Here is a 19,932-nt window from a genome sequence, read left to right on the forward strand (position 1 = left end):
CTAAATAACAATGATTTAAGTTCATCACTAATCCTGATGGTAACTGAAGTGAAACTGTGCCGACGGCGATTGCATCAACCTTGGAACCATTTCCTACGTGCATCGTCACTTCATCTTTCGCCAGCCTTCGTCTATTCCGCAGTTCTTGTTTCGAGTTGCAAATATGAGCAACAGAACCGGTATCGAATACCCAGGCACTACTACGAGAGCCGGTTAAGTACACATCAATAACATGTATATCAAATATACCTGATTTTTCTTTGGCCGCCTTCTTATCTGCCAGATACTTGGGGCAATTGCGCTCCCAGTGACCCATACCCTTGCAATAGTAACACTCCGTTTCAAGCTTAGGTCCAGCTTTGGGTTTCTTCGTCGGATTGGCAATAGGCTTGCCGCTCTTCTTCGAATTACCCTTCTTGCCTTTGCCGTTTCTCTTGAAACTAGTGGTCTTATTCACCATCAACACTTGATGCTCTTTACGGAGTTCAGACTCTGCGACTTTCAGCATCGCACACAACTCGCCGGGAGACTTGTTCATCCCTTGCATGTTGTAGTTCAACACAAAGCCTTTATAGCTTGGCGGCAGTGATTGAAGGATTCTGTCAGTGATAGCCTCTTGCGGGAGTTCAATCGCCAGCTCAGCTAGACGGTTTGAGTTCCCAGACATTTTGAGCACATGTTCACTGACACACGAGTTTTCCTCCATCTTGCAAGCATAGAATTTATCGGAGGTCTGATACCTCTCGATCCGGGCGTTCTTCTGAAAGATAAACTTCAATTCCTGGAACATCTCAAATGCTCCATGATGCTCAAAGCGACGTTGAAGTCCCGGTTCTAAGCCATACAAGACTGCACATTGAACTATTGAGTAGTCCTCCTTACGTGCTAACCAAGCGTTCTTAACATCCTGATCAGCCGTAGCGGGTGGTTCATCTCCTAGCGCAGCATTAAGGACATAATCCTTCTTCTCAGCTTGTAAGATTAGCTTAAGATTACGAGCCCAGTCTACAAAGTTGCTTCCATCATCTTTCAACTTAGCTTTCTCTAGGAACGTATTAAAACTCAGGATGACTGTAGCGTGAGCCATGATCTACAACACAAATATATTCAAAGTGGACTTAGACTATGTTCAAGATAATTAGAGTTCAACTTAATCAAATTATTCGCTAAACTCCCACTCAAAAAGTACATCTCTCTAGTCATTTGAGTGGTTCATGATCCACTTATAATAGCTCAAGTCCGATCATCACGTGAGTTGAGTATAGTTTCAGTGGTAAGCATCCCAATGCTAATCATATCATCTATATGATTCATGATCGACCTTTCGGTCTCATGTGTTCCGAGGCCATGTCTGCACATGCTAGGCTCGTCAAGCTTAACCCGAGTGTTCCGCGTGCGCAACTGTTTTGCACCCGTTGTATGTGAACGTTGAGTCTATCACACCCGATCATCACGTGGTGTCTCGAAACGACGAACTGTAGCAACGGTGCACAGTCGGGGAGAACACAATTTCGTCTTGAAATTTTAGTGAGAGATCACCTCATAATGCTACCGTCGTTCTAAGCAAAATAAGGTGCAAAAAAAAGGATTAACATCACATGCAATTTATAAGTGACATGATATGGCCTTCATCACGTGCTTCTTGATCTCCATCACCAAAGCACCGGCACGATCTTCTTGTCACCGGCGCCACACCATGATCTCCATCAACGTATTGCTATTGGGGTTGTCGTGCTACTCATGATATTACTACTAAATCTACATCCTTGCAAAATAGTAAACGCATCTGCAAGCACAAATGTTAGTATAAAGACAACCCTATGGCTCCTGCCGGTTGTCGTACCATCGACGTGCAAGTCGATATTTACTATTACAACATGATCATCTCATACATCCAATATATCACATCACATCGTTGGCCATGTCACATCACATCGTTGGCCATATCACATCACAAGCATACCCTGCAAAAACAAGTTAGACGTCCTCTAATTTTGTTGTTGCATGTTTTACGTGGTGACCATGGGTATCTAGTAGGATCGCATCTTACTTACGCAAACACCACAACGGAGATATATGAGTTTCTATTTAACCTCATCCAAGGACCTCCTCGATCAAATCCGATTCAACTAAAGTTGCAGAAACCGACACTTGCCAGTCATCTTTGAGCAACGGGGTTACTCGTAGCGATGAAGCCAGTCTCTCGTAAGCGTACGAGTAATGTCGGTCCAAGCCGCTTCAATCCAACAATACCGCGGAATCAAGAAAAGACTAAGGAGGGCAGCAAAACGCACATCACCGCCCACAAAAACTTTTGTGTTCTACTCGAGAAGACATCTACGCATGAACCTAGCTCATGATGCCACTGTTGGGGAACGTCGCATGGGAAACAAAAAATTTCCTACGCGCACGAAGACCTATCATGGTGATGTCCATCTACGAGAGGGGATGAGTGATCTACGTACCCTTGTAGATCGTATAGCAGAAGCGTTAGTGAACGCGGTTGATGTAGTGGAACGTCCTCACGTCCCTCGATCCGCCCCGCGAACAATCCCGCGATCAGTCCCACGATCTAGTACCGAACGGACGGCACCTCTGCGTTCAGCACACGTACAGCTCGACGATGATCTCGGCCTTCTTGATCCAGCAAGAGAGACGGAGAGGTAGAAGAGTTCTCCGGCAGCGTGACGGCGCTCCGGAGGTTTGTGATGACCTTGTCTCAGCAGGGCTCCGCCCGAGCTCCGTAGAAACGCGATCTAGAGGAAAAACCGTGGAGGTATGTGGTCGGGCTGCCGTGGAAAAGTCGTCTCAAATCAGCCCTAAAACCTCCGTATATATAGGTGGGAGGGAGGGGACCTTGCCTTGGGGCTCAAGGAGCCCCAATGGGGTCGGCCGAGTCCAAGGGGGAAGGCTCCCCCCCCTAAACCGAGTTGGACTTGGTTTGGTGGGTGACAGTCCTTCCTTCCCTTCCCACCTCCCTCTTTTTTTTCTCTTTGATTTTTCTTTCTATGGCGCATAGGGCCCTTTTGGGCTGTCCCACTAAGGGCTGATGCGCCACCCTCATGGCCTATGGTCTTCCCCGGGGTGGGTCGCCCCCCCCCCCCCCCCGGTGAACTCCCGGAACCCATTCGTCATTCCCGGTACATTCCCGGTAACTCCGAAAACCTTTCCGATAATCAAATGAGGTCATCCTATATATCAATATTCGTTTCCGAACCATTCCGGAAACCCTCGTGACGTTCGTGATCTCATCAGGGACTCCGAACAACATTCGGTAACCAACCATATAACTTAAATACGCATAAAACAACGTTGAACCTTAAGTGTGCAGACCCTGCGGGTTCGAGAACTATGTAGACATGACCCGAGAGACTCCTCGGTCAATATCCAATAGCGGGACCTGGATGCCCATATTGGATCCTACATATTCTACGAAGATCTTATCGCTTGAACCTCAGTGCCAAGGATTCATATAATCCCGTATGTCATTCCCTTTGTCCTTCGGTATGTTACTTGCCCGAGATTCGATCGTCAGTATCCGCATACCTATTTCAATCTCGTTCATCGGCAAGTCTCTTTACTCGTTCCGTAATACAAGATCCCGCAACTTACACTAAGTTACATTGCTTGCAAGGCTTGTGTGTGATGTTGTATTACCGAGTGGGCCCCGAGATACCTCTCCGTCACACGGAGTGACAAATCCCAGTCTTGATCCATACTAACTCAACTAACACCTTCGGATATACCTGTAGAGCATCTTTATAGTCACCCAGTTACGTTGCGACGTTTGATACACACAAAGCATTCCTCCGGTGTCAGTGAGTTATATGATCTCATGGTCATAGGAATAAATACTTGACACGCAGAAAACAGTAGCAACAAAGTGACACGATCAACATGCTACGTCTATTAGTTTGGGTCTAGTCCATCACGTGATTCTCCTAATGACGTGATCCAGTTATCAAGCAACAACACTTTGTTCATAGTCAGAAGACACTGACTATCTTTGATCAACTGGCTAGCCAACTAGAGGCTTGCTAGGGACGGTGTTTTGTCTATGTATCCACACATGTAAATGAGTCTTCATTCAATACAATTATAGCATGGATAATAAACGATTATCTTGATACAGGAATTACAATAATAACTATATTTATTATTGCCTCTAGGGCATAATTCCAACAGCTGATTGTTATCGGGCACACATGCAAACACTCAACATGATATCAGGATGGAAGGCGCATAGATATAGCAATGAAATTATCATTGGTCGACAAACCTTTCCATCAATCGGTTTGTCCTCCTTGGTGAGGTCAACATGTCCAGTAGTAGGCATGGGAGTTCTCATACCTTTGCACTCTTGCATGTTGAACTTCTTGATTATGTCCTTGGTGTACTTGGTTTGAAAGATAAACGTACCTTCTCGTGATTGTTTGATTTGCAAACCTAGGAAGAATTTCATCTCACACATCATGGACATCTCATACTTCTGTGACATGAACCTTCCAAATTTCTCACTAAAGTGTGGGTTAGTAGAACAAAAGATAATATCATCCACATATATTCGTCACATAAATAGTTTGCCATTAACTTTTTTAGTGAATAAGGTTGTGTAAATTTTACCAATCTCAAAACCCTTTCCAATGAGAAACTTTGTTTGACATTTGTACCAAGCTCGTGGGGCTTGTTTAAAACCATATAAAGCTTTACGAAGTTTGTAAACATGATTAGGTTTCTTAGGATTCACAAAACCAGGAGGTTTTTTAACATAAACTTCCTCCTCAATTTCACCGTTAGGAAAAGCACTTTTTATATCCATTTGGTAAAAATTAATATCATGGTGATTATCATAAGCGAGAAGAATGTGAATGGCTTCAAAGTCTAGCAACGGGGGCATATGTCTCACCGTACTTCATACCTTTGACTTGCGTGTATCCTTGGGCTATGCGAGGAGCCTTGTTGTGTACAACTTGACCATCTTCACCTAGCTTGTTCTAAGACATCCATTTTGTACCAATGATGATGTGCTCATCCTTGGGATTATCCACGAGTGTCCAAACTTCATTCCTCTCGAAGTTGTGTAGCTTTTCGTGCATCATAGTTGCCCAATCTGGGTCTTGAAGGACTTCTTCTACCTTCATAGGCTCAATGCTAGAGATAAATGAGTAATGCTCACAAAAGTTAGCTAAACAAGTTTTAGAGTGAGTAATTCTCCCAGTTTCCATGTCACCTAAGATTTGATTCAGCGGATGATCCTTGTACACTGTTGCTCGAACTCATGACAGCTTCTTCTTGTTGGATGGTGGAGCTTCCTCATCATCATCTTCTTGTTCGTTGTCGTTGACGGTGTCATCTCCTTGAGGTGCTGGTGGGGACGGTTAAGGTGGATCATCACGATGTACTTCTTCCTCCTCTTCATCATGGCATGTACTGCTTGTGGATGCCTCCATGTCATTTTGTGGTTCACCCTGACGCGACGTAGGATATTCCACATGAGTTGATGAAGTACTTTCCTTTACCTCCATTGGATGAATCTTGCCGATAGGTAGATATTGGATGGCTTCCGAAGGTTCCTTACCTCCTACATTATTCAGCAATTGTTCAACTTGCAAACCATTTGATTCATCAAACATCACATCTTTGTATCTTCAACTTTTCGAGTGAAGCTGTTCTAGACACGGTAAGTGTGAGAGTTTGACTTGTAACCAAGTAGGAAACCTTCATAATATTTAGGAGCAAATTTAGAATGACGACGCTTATCAACAATGTAGCACTTAGAGCCGAATACTCAAAAGTATCCAACTTGGGTTTGTTACTGGTGAGTAGCTTGTATGTCGTTTTACCGCGAATCTTGTGTAAGTAGAGTCGGTTCGTGGCATGACAAGTTGTTCCCATGGCTTCAGCCCAAAAGTGTCTTGGTGTTTGGTATTCGTCAAGCATCGTTCTAACCATCTCTATGAGAGTTCGATTCTTCCTCTCGACAACTCCATTTTTTTGAGGTGTGTACGTTGCGTGGAAGTCATGTGAGATACCTTCTTCACCAAAAAGGTATCAACATTTGTGTTTTTGAACTCTGTTCCATTGTCGCTCTGAACTTTCTTGATCTTTACTTCAAACTTTTTTTGGGCTTTCCAAGAAAAGTTCTTTAAGATCCTTTGTACCTGCGACTTATAATCAAGAAATAATACCCACGTAAATCTGGAAAAATCATGAACAATGACTAAAGCATAAGAATTTCCACCGAGGCTCTTGTAAGCATTGGGACCAAAACGATCCATGTGAAGCAGCTCGTGTGGCCTTCTTGTAGTCATGATGTTCTTCATGGGATGACTTCCTCCAACTTGCTTTCCTCCTTGACAAGCACTACAAAGTATATATTCTTCAAAAATAACATCTTTAAGACCAAGAATATGATCACCTTTTATAAGCATGTCAAGATTACGCATACCAACATGTCCTAGCCTTCTATGCCATAACCAACCTTTAGAATATTTTGCAATAAGACATGTAAGGGGTTTAGATCTTTTAGTGAAATCGGCAATGAGTAGACCACCTCTAAGAAAACCAGTAAAGACCATGTTATGATTATCACTATGAAACACTTGGTAGTCAAATTTTGTAAATAGCACATTGAAACCAAAGTCTGCTAGTCTAGATATGGAAAGAAGAGTGTAGCCAAGGGATTCAACAAGCATGACATTTTGAATCGAACTATCATGAGATATGGCCACCTTACCGAGACCAAGTACCTTACCCTTGGAGTTGTCACCAAAAGTCACATACCTTTGTGGTACATGGTTTGGTGTGATCTCATGAAACATGTATTTATCTCCGATCATGTGATCGGTGCATCCACTCTCAAGTATCCTCTCTTTTCCTCAGGCCATGTAGTCTCTAAGGTGTGCCATAAGACAGAGGCTCCTCATGGTATTCTCATATTCGATGTCAAGATCTTTGTCTTCATCGTAGTAGCCATGCTTCACATTGTCAGCGTCACATGGAAATACCCTCGTCATAAGAGTCAAGAATTTCATCAGAATTTCGACTATGGCAATGTTCATGTTCATGCGGCTTCAACAATGATGTTATTAATGGTAATGAAATCTCCTTTAGCACTCATGAGGTCATGAAGATCTAATAGATATTTATCAAAATTAGGATCATTTGGCTTCATTTCGTGAAAGGCAATGGATTTTTGGATAATGATATCAAGATTTAGTAGTCGGGATATCTTTTCTCCAAATATTTCCACGAGGTATATGCACATTAAAGTTCTTCATTTTGTGAAAGGCAATGGATTTTTGAAGAATGATATCAAGGGTTTTTTAATGAGTAGTCGGGATATCTTTTCTCCAAATCTTTCCACAAGGCATAAGCACATTCCAAGTTCTTCATTTGATTAAGCACAATCTTGGCAGTCCTCTAATGATGTGATTAACAGTTTTAACATTACCAAGCATATTAACTTCATCGTCATGAGAAGTTTGTAAGGGATCAATGGGAGGCACATAGGGATATTCAACATACTTGCGCAAATGGAATTCATTGAATATATCAAACATTTCAGCTTTCTATTGTCTATAGTACTCCCCATCAAGAACAGGCACTCTACAACTAAAATTACCCAAACTATGCACATCCATCTTCCTCCCATGGTGATTAAACCATGGCTGTGGAGACCAATGCTCTGATACCAACTATGGGATTGATGGAAGGGGTGTCTAGAGGGGGTGGATCGACTACTTGCATAAATTAAAATTCTAGCCTTTTCCCAAATTTAAAGATTGGCACATTTTATAAATTCTAACAAGTCTAGCGCACCCTAGACATGCTAGTCAACATATATGGCAGCGGAAAGTAAGGATATTGTACATGTACGTAAGGAGTAGAGTTTACGAAGATCAAACACAAAGAATGTTGGGGAACATCGCATGGGAAACAAAAAAATTCCTACGCACACGCAATACCTATCCATGGTGATGATCATCTACGAGAGGGGAGAGTGAATCTACATACCCTTTTAGATTGCTAAGTGGAAGCGTATATAATGCGGATAATATAGTGGAACATCTTCGTGATCCAAATCGCAGCCCGTCCCGCGATCTCATCGTGATTCGTCCCGCGATCCCATCACGATCCATCCCGATCTAGTGCCGAACGGACAGCACCTCCGCGTTCAGCACACGTACAACTCGATGACGATCCCCGCCTTCTTGCTCCAGCAAGAGGGGCGGAGAGGTAGATGAGTTCTCTAGCACGGCGCCATGGTGGTAGTGGTGGTGAACTAATCCAGCAGGGCTTCGCCTAAGCACCACCGAACTAGACTAGAGGACAAACAGATCTAGAGAGAAGTAGAGGGAGCACGTGGCAATTAGGGTTAGCCCTCACCTCTAAAACTGCTAGTATATATAGGAGGGAGGAAGGGGAGGAGGAAGCCTCAAACCCTCAAGTTTTGGCCGAAATTGGAGGTGGAGGAGTCCTACTCCAATCCTACTAGGAGTAGGATTCCTCCTCTCCACTTGGAAACCCTTTTCACCTTTTCCACATTTGGGTTTCTTTCCTTCCAACCTCCAATCCGCCTTGGGATTTAGTGGAGGCTTCGGCCAGCCCACTAAGGACTCGTACACGTCCTCCCACAGCCCATGAAACCCTTTGGGGTGGGTGGGCCCACCTGGTGGACTACTAGAAATGCCCAAAACTTCTCCGGAGTTCAAAACCCACTTTCCTATATATCAATCTTTACCTATGGACCATTCCGGAGCTCCTCGTGATGTCCGGGATCTCATGTGGGGTTTCGAACAACTTTTGGTTACCAAACACACATAACTCAATAATACTGAAACGTCACCGAACCTTAAGTGTGCAGACCCTACGGGTTCAAGAACTATGCAGACATGACCTAAGTGTTGGGGAACATCGCATGGGAAACAAAAAATTTCCTACGCGCACGAAGACCTATCATGGTGATGTCCATCTACGAGAGGGGATTTCCGATCTATGTACCCTTGTGGATCACACAGCAGAAGCGTTAAGAAACGTGGTTGATGTAGTGGAACGTCCTCACGTCCCTCGATCCGCCCCTCGAACCGTCCCATGAACCGTCCCGCGATCCGTCCCATGATCCGCTCCGATCTAGTGCCGAACGAACGGCACCTCCGCGTTCAGCACACGTACAGCTCGACGATGATCTCGGCCTTCTTGATCCAGCAAGAGAGACGGAGAGGTAGATGAGTTCTCCGGCAGCATGACGGCGCTCCGGAGGTTGGTGGTGATCTAATCTTAGCAGGGCTTCGCCCGAGCTCCGCAGAAACGCGATTCAGAGGTAAAACCGTGGAGGTATGTGGTCGGGCTGCTGTGGCAAAAGTTATCTCAAATCAGCCCTAAAACCCCACTATATATAGGAGGAGGAGGGGGGAGACTTTCCTTGGGGTCCAAGGACTCCCAAGGGAGTCGGCCGAGCCAAGGGGGAAGGCCTCCCCCTCCCAAACCGAATTCTACTTGGTTTGGAAGGTGGAGTCCTTCTTCCCTTTCCCACCTCCTTCTTTTTTTTCCTTTCCTCTTTGATTTTCTTTCCTATGCGCATAGGCTCCTCTTGGGCTGTCTCACCAGCCCACTAAGGGCTGGTGCAGCACCCCAAACACCCATGGGCTTCCCCGGGTTGGGTGCCCCCCCCCCCCCCCCGGTGAACTCCCGGAACCCATTCGTCATTCCCGGTACATTCCCGGTAACTCCGAAAACCTTCCGGTAATCAAATGAGGTTATCCTATATATCAATCTTCGTTTCTGGACCATTCCGGAAACCCTCGTGACGTTCGTGATCTCATCCGGGACTCCAAACAACATTCGGTAACCAACCATATAACTCAAATACGCATAAAACAACGTCGAACCTTAAGTGTGCAGACCCTGCGGGTTCGAGAACTATGTAGACATGACCCAAGAGACTCCTCGGTCAATATCCAATAGCGGGACCTGGATGCCCATATTGGATCCTACATATTCTACGAAGATCTTATCGTTTGAACCTCAGTGCCAAGGATTCATATAATCCCGTATGTCATTCCCTTTGTCCTTCGGTATGTTACTTGCCCGAGATTCGATCGTTAGTATCCGCATACCTATTTCAATCTCGTTTACCGGCAAGTCTCTTTACTCGTTCCGTAATACAAGATCCCGTAACTTACACTAAGTCACATTGCTTGCAAGGCTTGTGTGTGATGTTGTATTACCGAGTGGGCCCCGAGATACCTCTCCGTCACACGGAGTGACAAATCCCAGTCTCGATCCATACTAACTCAACGAACACCTTTGGAGATACCTGTAGAGCATCTTTATAGTCACCCAGTAACGTTGCGACGTTTGATACACACAAAGCATTCCTCCGGTGTCCGTGAGTTATATGATCTCATGGTCATAGGAACAAATACTTGACACGCAGAAAACAGTAGCAACAAAATGACACGATCAACATGCTACGTCTATTAGTTTGGGTCTAGTCCATCACATGATTATCCTAATGATGTGATCCCGTTATCAAGTGACAACACTTGCCTATGGCCAGGAAACCTTGACCATCTTTGATCAACGAGCTAGTCAACTAGAGGCTTACTAGGGACAGTGTTTTGTCTATGTATCCACACAAGTATTGTGTTTCCAATCAATACAATTATAGCATGGATAATAAACGATTATCATGAACTAAGAAATATAATAATAACTAATTTATTATTGCCTCTAGGGCATATTTCCAACACTAAGACACTCCCCGGACAATAACCAATAGCGGGACCTGGATGCCCATATTGGCTCCTACATATTCTATGAACATCTCTATCGGTTGAACCTCTATGGCAAGGATTCAGTTAATCCCGTATGGTGTTCCCTTTGTCCTTCGGTATGTTACTTTCCCGAGATTCGATCGTCGGTATCTCCATACCTAGTTCAATCTCGTTACCGGCAAGTCTCTTTACTCGTTCCATAATACAAGATCCCATAACAAACTCCTTAGTCACATTGCTTGCAAGGCTTGTTGTGATGTTATATTATCGAGTGGGCCCTGAGATACCTCTCCGTCACACGGAGTGACAAATCCCAGTCTTGATCCATGCCAACCCAACAGACACCTTTGGAGATACCTGTAGAGGACCTTTATAGTCACCCAGTAACGTTGCGACGTTCGATACACATAAGGTATTCCTCCGGTGTCCGGGAGTTGCATGATCTCATGGTCATAGGTACAAATACATTGACATGCAGAAAACAATAGCAATAAACTGACACGATCACATGCTACGTTTATAGTTTGGGTCTTGTCCATTACATCATTCTCCTAATGATGTGATCACGTTATGAAGTGACAACACTTGCCTATGGCGAGCAAACCTTGACCATCTCTGATCAACGAGCTAGTCAACTAGAGGCTCACTAGGGACTATGTATCTACACATGTATTTGAGTTTCCAATCAATACAATTCTAGCATGGATAATAAATGATTATCATGAACAAGGAAATATAATAATAACCAATTTATTATTGCCTCTAGGGCATATTTCCAACAGTCTCCCACTTGCACTAGAGTTAGTAATCTAGTTCACATCAGTGTGTGATTGTAATCAATCTAACACACATACAGTTCTGGGGTTTGATCATGTCTTGCTTGTGAGAGAGGTTTTTAGTCAATGGATCTGAACCTTTCAGATCCGTGTGTGCTTTACAAATCTCTATGTGATCCTATAGGTGCTGCTACTACGAGCCATTTGGAACTATTCCAAATGACTGCTCCACTATATGAAGAATTGGCCTTGTATATTCCACCATGGCTTACGTTCACACAGGACTAGCCTCACTCAGGGTACATCTTCACGAAGTAGGCGATCTCCTTGACCGTACAAACTTCTTGGTTCAACTCCACAGGACGAAGTAGGACGCTCCCAAGCGACTATTGGAAATATGACCTAGAGGCAATAATAAAGTGGCTATTATTATATTTCCTTCTTCGTGATAATCGTTTATTATCCATGCTATAATTGTATTGATTGGAAACTCAAATACATGTGTGGATACATAGACAACACGTTGTCCCTAGTGAACCTCTAATGGACTATCTCTTTGATCAAAGATGATCAAGGTTTCCTGGCCATAGACATGAGTCATTAATAACGGGATCACATTATTAGGAGAATGATGTGATGGACAAGACCAAAACTATCAATGTAGCATATGATCATGTCAGTTTATTGCTATTGTTTTCTGCATGTCAAGTATTTGTTCCTGTGATCATGAGATCATGCAACTCACTGACACCGAAGGAGTACCTTGTGTGTATCAAACATTGCAACGTAACTGGGTGACTATAACTCGGATTTGTCATTGCGTGTGACGGAGAGGTATCTCACGACCCACTCGGTAAAACAACATCACAACAAGCTTGAAGCAATGTGACTAAAATTTTAGCCACGGGATCTTGTATTACAGAACGAGTAAAGAGACTTGTCGATAACGAGATTAAACAAGGTATGGCGATACCGCTGATTGAATCTCGGGCAAGTAACATACCGATGAACAAATAGAACTCTATACAGGATTGATTGAATCCTTGACATCATGGTTCGACCGATAAAGATCTCCGAAGAATATGCAGGAGCCAATATGGTCATCCAGGCCCCACTATTGGTTATTGACCGTAGAGTATCTCGGTCATGTATGGATAGTTCGTGAACCCGCAGGGTGTCCACACTTAAGGTCCGGTGACGATTTAGTATTGATGAGTTATGTGTGATGGTAACCGAAAGTTGTTTGGAGTCTCAAATGAGATCCTAGATGTAACTAGGAGCTCCAGAATGGTCCGAAGGTAAATATTGATATATAGGAAGTTGGTATTCGAGGTCTGGAAATGTTCCGGAATATGTCAGTTTTGTGACGGGAGTGACAAAAGTGTTAAGGACGTCCACTAGAAGGGTCCACCTGCTCCAGAGGGCCTCATGGGTTGTGAGAGGGGGCGCACCAGCCCTTGGTGGCCTGGTAGCCCCTCCCACCAAGGCCCATACAGCAAGGAGCTGGAAGGCCAACCCCACAAGGGTACGACCACCCTTGCCTTTGGTGCAAGGCACCCTAGGGCTGCCGACACAACCCTAGGCCGAGTCGGCCCCTTCTCTCCTCCCATTTATATTTGAGGGGAGGGACGGTTGCACAACCCAAGCCATGGTGGAGCCTCTCCCTCTCCCTCTAGATCATTTCCTCCTCTAGATTTTTCGGTAGTTCTTGGCAAAGCCGTGCCGGGACAACAACACCGCCACCACTGTCACGTCGTCACACTGCCGGGGAACTCATTTACCACTCTGCCCTCGCTTGCTGTATCGAGGAGGCGGAAACATCATCGAGTTGTACGTGTGCTGAATGCAGAGGTGTCGTCCATTCAACGCTTGATCGACAGTACATGAGATAGATCGTGATTGGATCGCGAAAACGTTCCACGACATCAATCGCTTTATTTAACACTTCCGCTTAGCAATCTACAAGGGTATGTAGATACAATATCTCCTCTCCTAGATGTGCATCTCCTAGACTGATCTTTGTGAGCACAGGTTTTTTTGTTTCCCATGTAACATTCCCCAAGAGTGGCATCATGAGCTAGGTCTATGCGTAGATGGCATCATGATTAGAACACACAGGAGTTTTTGGGCATTGATATTAAGATTACTTCCTTCCTTAGTTTTTACTTGATTTAGCGGTATTGTGGGTTGAAGCGACCCAGACCATCTTTCTCATCCATGTACGAGAGACCGGTTCCATCGACTCACATGTAACTTTGTTGCATAAGATGGCTGGCGGGTATATATCTCTTCTACCTTAGTTGAATAGGGTTCGGCAAAGGCGGTCCTTGTTGAAGGTTAAATAGCAACTTGCATTGCACTATTGTGGTTTTGCGTAGGTAAGAATCGTTCTTTCAAGATACCCATAGCGGCCACGTAAAACATGCAACAACAAATTAGAGGACATCTAACTTGTTTTTGCAGGGTATGATGTGATTTGATATGGCCAAATACATGATGATATATATTTGATGTATGAGATGATCATGTTGTAGTAGTTAATATCGACTTGCATGTCGATGCATACGACAACCGTCAGGATGCATAGGGTTGTCTTTAATTATTGTATGACCTGCGTGCCAATCATAAAGCGCTAGGTACTACTTTATTTTATCGTTAAATGGTAGCAATAGTAACAGAAGAATGGTTGGCGCGACAACCCTGATGGCAACACGATGATTGATCTCGTGATGATGGAGATCATGGTGTCATGTCGGTGATGATGGAGATCATGCCGGTGCTTTGGAGATGGAGATCAAAAGCACAAGTTCATGGCCATATCATGTCACTTATGATTTGCATGTGATGTTAATCCTTTTATGCACCTTGTTTTGCTTAGGACGACGGTATCAATATAAGGTGACCCCTTAATAAATTTCAAGATAAAAATTGTGTTCTCCTCGAGTGTGCCCTGTTGCGAAAGTTGGTCATTTCCAAGAACCACGTGATGATCGGGTGTGATAGACTCTATGTTTGCATACAACGGGTGCAAACCAGTTTTGCACATGCGGAACACTTGGGTTAAACTTGATGAGCCTAGAATGTATAGACATGGCCTCGGAACACAAGAGATCAAAAGGTCTAACATTATTCATATAGTAGATATGATCAACATGAAGATTTTCACCATTAAAACCACGTCATCTCACATGATGATCGGACTTGGGTTGGTGAATTTGGATCATGTAACACTCGAATGACTAGAGGGATGTCAATTTGAGTGAGAGTTTTTAGTGATATGATTAACTAAACTCATTATCTTGAACAATAGTCTAAGTAATCTTTGCAAAATTATGTTGTAGATCAATGGCTCGCGTAGTAGCACCCCTGAATTTCAATGTGCTCCTAGAGAAAGCCAAGCCGAAAGATGGTGGAAGTAACTTTCTTGACAGGGCATGTAATCTGAGGATTGTCCTTAGGGTTTCCCAAAATGCTTATGTCCTTGATGCACCGCTTGGTGCGGCACGCCCTCCAGAGTCGTCTAAAGACGTTATCAATGTCTAGCACGCGCGTTCTGATGACTACTCAATAGTTCCGTGTGCAATGTTGTATGGCTTATAACCGGGACTTCAAAGACATTTTGAACGTCATGGAGCATATGAGATGTTCCAGGAGTTGAAGTTTATTTTTGAAAATAATGCCCGAATTGAGAGGTATGAGACCTCCGATAACTTCTATACTGGCAAGATTGAGGAGAACAGGTCTGTTAGTGAGCATATACTCAAAATGACTTGGTATTCCAACCGTCTAGCTGAGTTGGAAATTGTTCTATCGCTAGTGGCGATCAATGACAGAGTTCTTGAATCACTGTAACCTAGCTACAAAAGCTTTGTGATGAACTATAACATGCAAGGGATGAATAAATCACTCGTCGAGCTATTTGCGGTCCTGAAAGTTGCTGAGTCTGAAATTTAGAAGGAGCATCAAGTGTTGATGGTCAATAAAACCACTAGTTTCAAGAAGAATGGCATGAGCAAGAAGGGTAACTCCAAGAAGAGTGGCAAAGCAGTGGCCCCTCCCGTGAAGAAACCCAAGGCTGGACCCAAGCCAGAAACTCGGTGCTTTATTTACAAGGGGACTGACCAGTGGAAGCGGAACTGTCCCAAGTATCCGGCCGACAATAATGCGGCCAACACCAAAGAAGGTATATATGATATACATGTTATTTATGTGTACCTCACTAACTCTTGCTGTAGTATCTGGGTATTTTCTTGCTTAAATTTGCAACTCAACGCAGGAACTATGGAATATACAGAGGTTGGCAAAGGGCGAAGTGACGATGCGCGTGGGGAATGGTTCTAAGGTGGATGTGATCACCGTCGGCGTGCTCGCTCTTCGATTACCATCAGGATTAGTGATGAACCTGAATAATTGTTATTTAGTGCCAGCGTTGAGCATGAACATTTTTTCTGGATCTTGTTTGATGCAACACGGTTACTTGTTTAAATCAGATAACAATGCTTGTTCTATGTATATGAGTAATATCTTTTATGGTCATGCAACCAACGTGAGGGGCTTATTCTTATTGAATCTCGATAGTGATAACACACATGTTCATAACATTGATGCCAAAAGATGTAAAGTTAATAATGATAGTACCACTTTCTTGTGGCACTGACGCTTACGTCATATTGGTGTAAAACGCATGAAGAAGCTTCATGTTGATAGACTTTTGGAGTCACTTGATTTTGAATCACTTGACACATGTGAACCATGCCTCATGGGCAAGATGACTAAGACCTCGTTCTCCGAAATAATGGAGCGGGCAAGTGACTTATTAGAAATCATGCATACTAATTTGTGCGGTCCGATGAGCATTGAGGTACGCAGTGGATATTGTTATAATCTTTCCTTCACTGATGACTTAAGTAGATATGGGTATATTTACTTAATGTAACACAAGTCTGGAACGTTTGAAAAGTTCAAGAAATTTCAGAGTGAAGTTGAGAATCATCGTAACAAGAAGATTAAATTTCTATAATCAGATGGAGGAGGAGAATATGTGAGTTATGAGTTTGGCAATCACTTAAGACAATGTGGAATTGTTTCACAGTTGACGCCACCTGGAACACCACAGCGTAATCGTTTATTCGAATGTCGTAATCGTACCTTATTGTATATGGTGTGTTCTATGATGTATCTTGCCGATTTGCCGCTATTTTTTTGGGGTTATGTGTTAGAGACACTTGCATTCACTTTAAATAGGGCACCATCTAAAACCGTTGAGACAACGTTGTATCAACGGTGGTTTGGCAAGAAACCAAAGTTGTCATTTCTTAAAGTTTGGGGATGTGATGCTTATGTCAAAAAGATTCAGCCAGAAAAGCTCGAACGCAAGGCAGAGAAATGTGTCTTCATAGGATACCCAAAAGAGACAGTTGGGTATACCTTCTCTCTCATATCCGCAGGGAAAGTGTTTGTCACTAAGAACGGAATATTTCTTGAGAAAGAATTTCTCTTTAAAGAATTGAGTGGGAGGAAGATAGAACTTGATGAGGTTGTTGGACCTATTCTTCAACCAGAGATTAGTTCAGCGCAGAAAGATGTTTGTATGGAGTCTACATCAATTGAAGAGGAAGCTAATGATGATGATCATGGAGCTTTGGATCAAGTTGCTATCAAACCTCGTAGATCGACAAGGACACGCACTACTCTTGAGTGGTGCGGTAACCCTGTCTTAACAGTCATGTTGTTGGACAACAATGAACCTACAAGCTATGGAGAAGCGATGGTGAGCTCGAATTCCAACAAATTTTTAGAGACCATGAAATCTAAGATCGGATCCATCTACGAAAACAAAGTATGGACTTTGAAAGTATTACCTGAAGGGCGAAAGGCCATTCGGAATAAATGGATCTTTAAGAAGAAGACTGACATAGAGGGTAATGTCACCATCTATAAAGCTCGACTTGTGGCAAAAGGTTTTTCACAAGTTCAAGGAGTTGAATACAATGAGACTTCCTCACCCGTAGAGATACTTAAGTATGTCAGAATCATGTTAGCAATACCAGCATTTTTCAATTATGAAATTTGGCAGATGGATGTCAAAACAGCATTCCTTAACGGTTTCCTTAAGCAAGAGTTGTATATGATGCAACCACAAGGTTTTGTCAATCCAGAGAATGCTGACAAAGTATGCAAGCACGAGCGACCCATTTATGAATTGGTGCAAGCATCTGAGAGTTGGAATCGGTGCTTTGATGAGGTGATCAAAGTGTTTGGGTTTATACGAGTTTATGGAGAAGCTTGTGTTTACAAGAAAGTGAGTGGAAGCTCTATAGCATTTATAATATTATATGTGGATGACATATTACAGATTGGACACAATATAGAATTTTTGGGAAATGTAAAAGAATATTTGAATAAGTGTTTTTCAATGAAGGACCTAGGAGAAGTTGCTTTCATCTTAGGCATCAAGATCTATAGAGATAGATCGATACGCTTAACAGGACTTTCACACAGCACATACCTTGACAAAGTTTTGAAAAAGTTCAAAATGGATCAGTCCAAGAAAGAGTTCTTGCATGTATTGCAAGGTGTGCAGTTGAGTAAGACTCAATGCCTAGTGACCGCAAAACATAGAGAAAATATGAGTTTCGTCCCCTATGCTTCTACCATAGGCTCTATCATGTATGCAATGTGTGCACAAGACTTGATGTCATCCTTGACATAAGTATGGCGAGAAGGTTTCAAACTGATCCAAGAATGGAACACTGGACAACGGCCAATAATATCCTTATGTACCTGAAAAGGACTAAGGAAATTTTTCTTGTTATGGAGGTGATCAAGAGCTCATCATGAAGGGTTACGTTGATACAAGCTTTAACACTGATCCGCATGACTCGAAGTCTCAAATCGGATATGTATTTATTCTCAATGGGGGAGCGGTAAGCTGGTGCGTTTCCAAGCAAAGCATGGTAGCTGATTCTACATGTGAAGCGGAGTACATAACTGCCTTGAAGGCGGCTAAATAAAGTGTTTGGATGAAGGAGTTCATGACATATCTTGGAGTTTTGCCGAGTGCACTGGATCCAATGACTCTGTTCTATCACAACACCCGTGGCATTGCTATGGACAATGAGCCAAGGTTTCACAAGAGGACTAGACACATAAAGAGACACTTCAATTCAATCCGCGATTACATCAAGGAGGAGGACATAAAAATTTGCAAAGTGAACACGAATATGAATGTTGTAGACCCGTTGACTAAGCCTCTTCCATGAGCGAAACATGATCAACACCAGAACTGTATGGATGTTAGATTCATTACAATATAAATCAAATAGTGATGTGAGCTAGATTATTGACTCTAGTGCAAGTAGGAGACTATTGGAAATATGCCCTAGAGGAAATAATAAAGTTGTTATTATTATATTTCCTTGTTCATGATAACCGTTTATTATCCATGCTAGAATTATATTGATTGGAAATTCAAATATATGTGTGGATACATAGACAACACACTGTCCCTAGTGAGCCTCTAATGGACTAGCTCATTGATCAAAGATGGTCAAGGTTTCCTCACCATAGACATGAGTTGTTATTTGATAAGGGGTCACATCATTAGGAGAATGATGTGATGGACAAGACCCAAACTATGAATATAACATATGATCGTGTCAGTTTATTGCTATTCTTTTCTGCATGTCAAGTATTTGTTCCTATGACCATGAGATCGTGCAACTAACTGACACCGGAGGAGTACCTTGTGTGTATTAAAAGTTGCAACATAACTGGACGACTCTAAAGGTGCTCTATAGATATTTCTGAGGGTGTAGGTTGAGTTGACATGGATCAAGACTGGGATTTCTCACTCCATGTGATGGAGAGGTATCTCAGGGCCCACTCGATAATACAACATCACAACAACCTTGCGAGCAATGTGACTAAAGAGTTAGCCACAGGATCTTATATAACGAAATGAGTAAAGAGACTTGTCGGTAATGAGATGGAACTAGGTATGGAGATACCGACGATCGAAACTCGGGCAATTAACATACTGATGGACAAAGGGAACTGCATACGGGATTGATTGAATCTTTGATATCATGGTTCGACCGATAAATATCTTCGTACAATATGTAGGAGCTAATAAGGGCATCGAGGCCCCGCTATTGGTTATTTACTAGAGTGTGTACCGGTCATGTCTCCATAGTTCTCGAACATGCAGGGTCTGCACACTTAAGGTTCGGTAACAATTTAGTATTAATGAGTTATGTGTGATGGTAAATGAAAGTTGTTCGGAGTCCCGAATGAGATCCCGGACGTCACAAGGAGCTCTGGAGTGGTCCAGAGGCAAAGATTGATATACAGGAATTTGGTATTCGAGGTCCGGAAAA

The sequence above is a fragment of the Hordeum vulgare genome, chromosome 3H (genome assembly GCF_904849725.1).
Source record: "Hordeum vulgare subsp. vulgare chromosome 3H, MorexV3_pseudomolecules_assembly, whole genome shotgun sequence".
Classification (NCBI taxonomy): Eukaryota; Viridiplantae; Streptophyta; class Magnoliopsida; order Poales; family Poaceae; genus Hordeum; species Hordeum vulgare.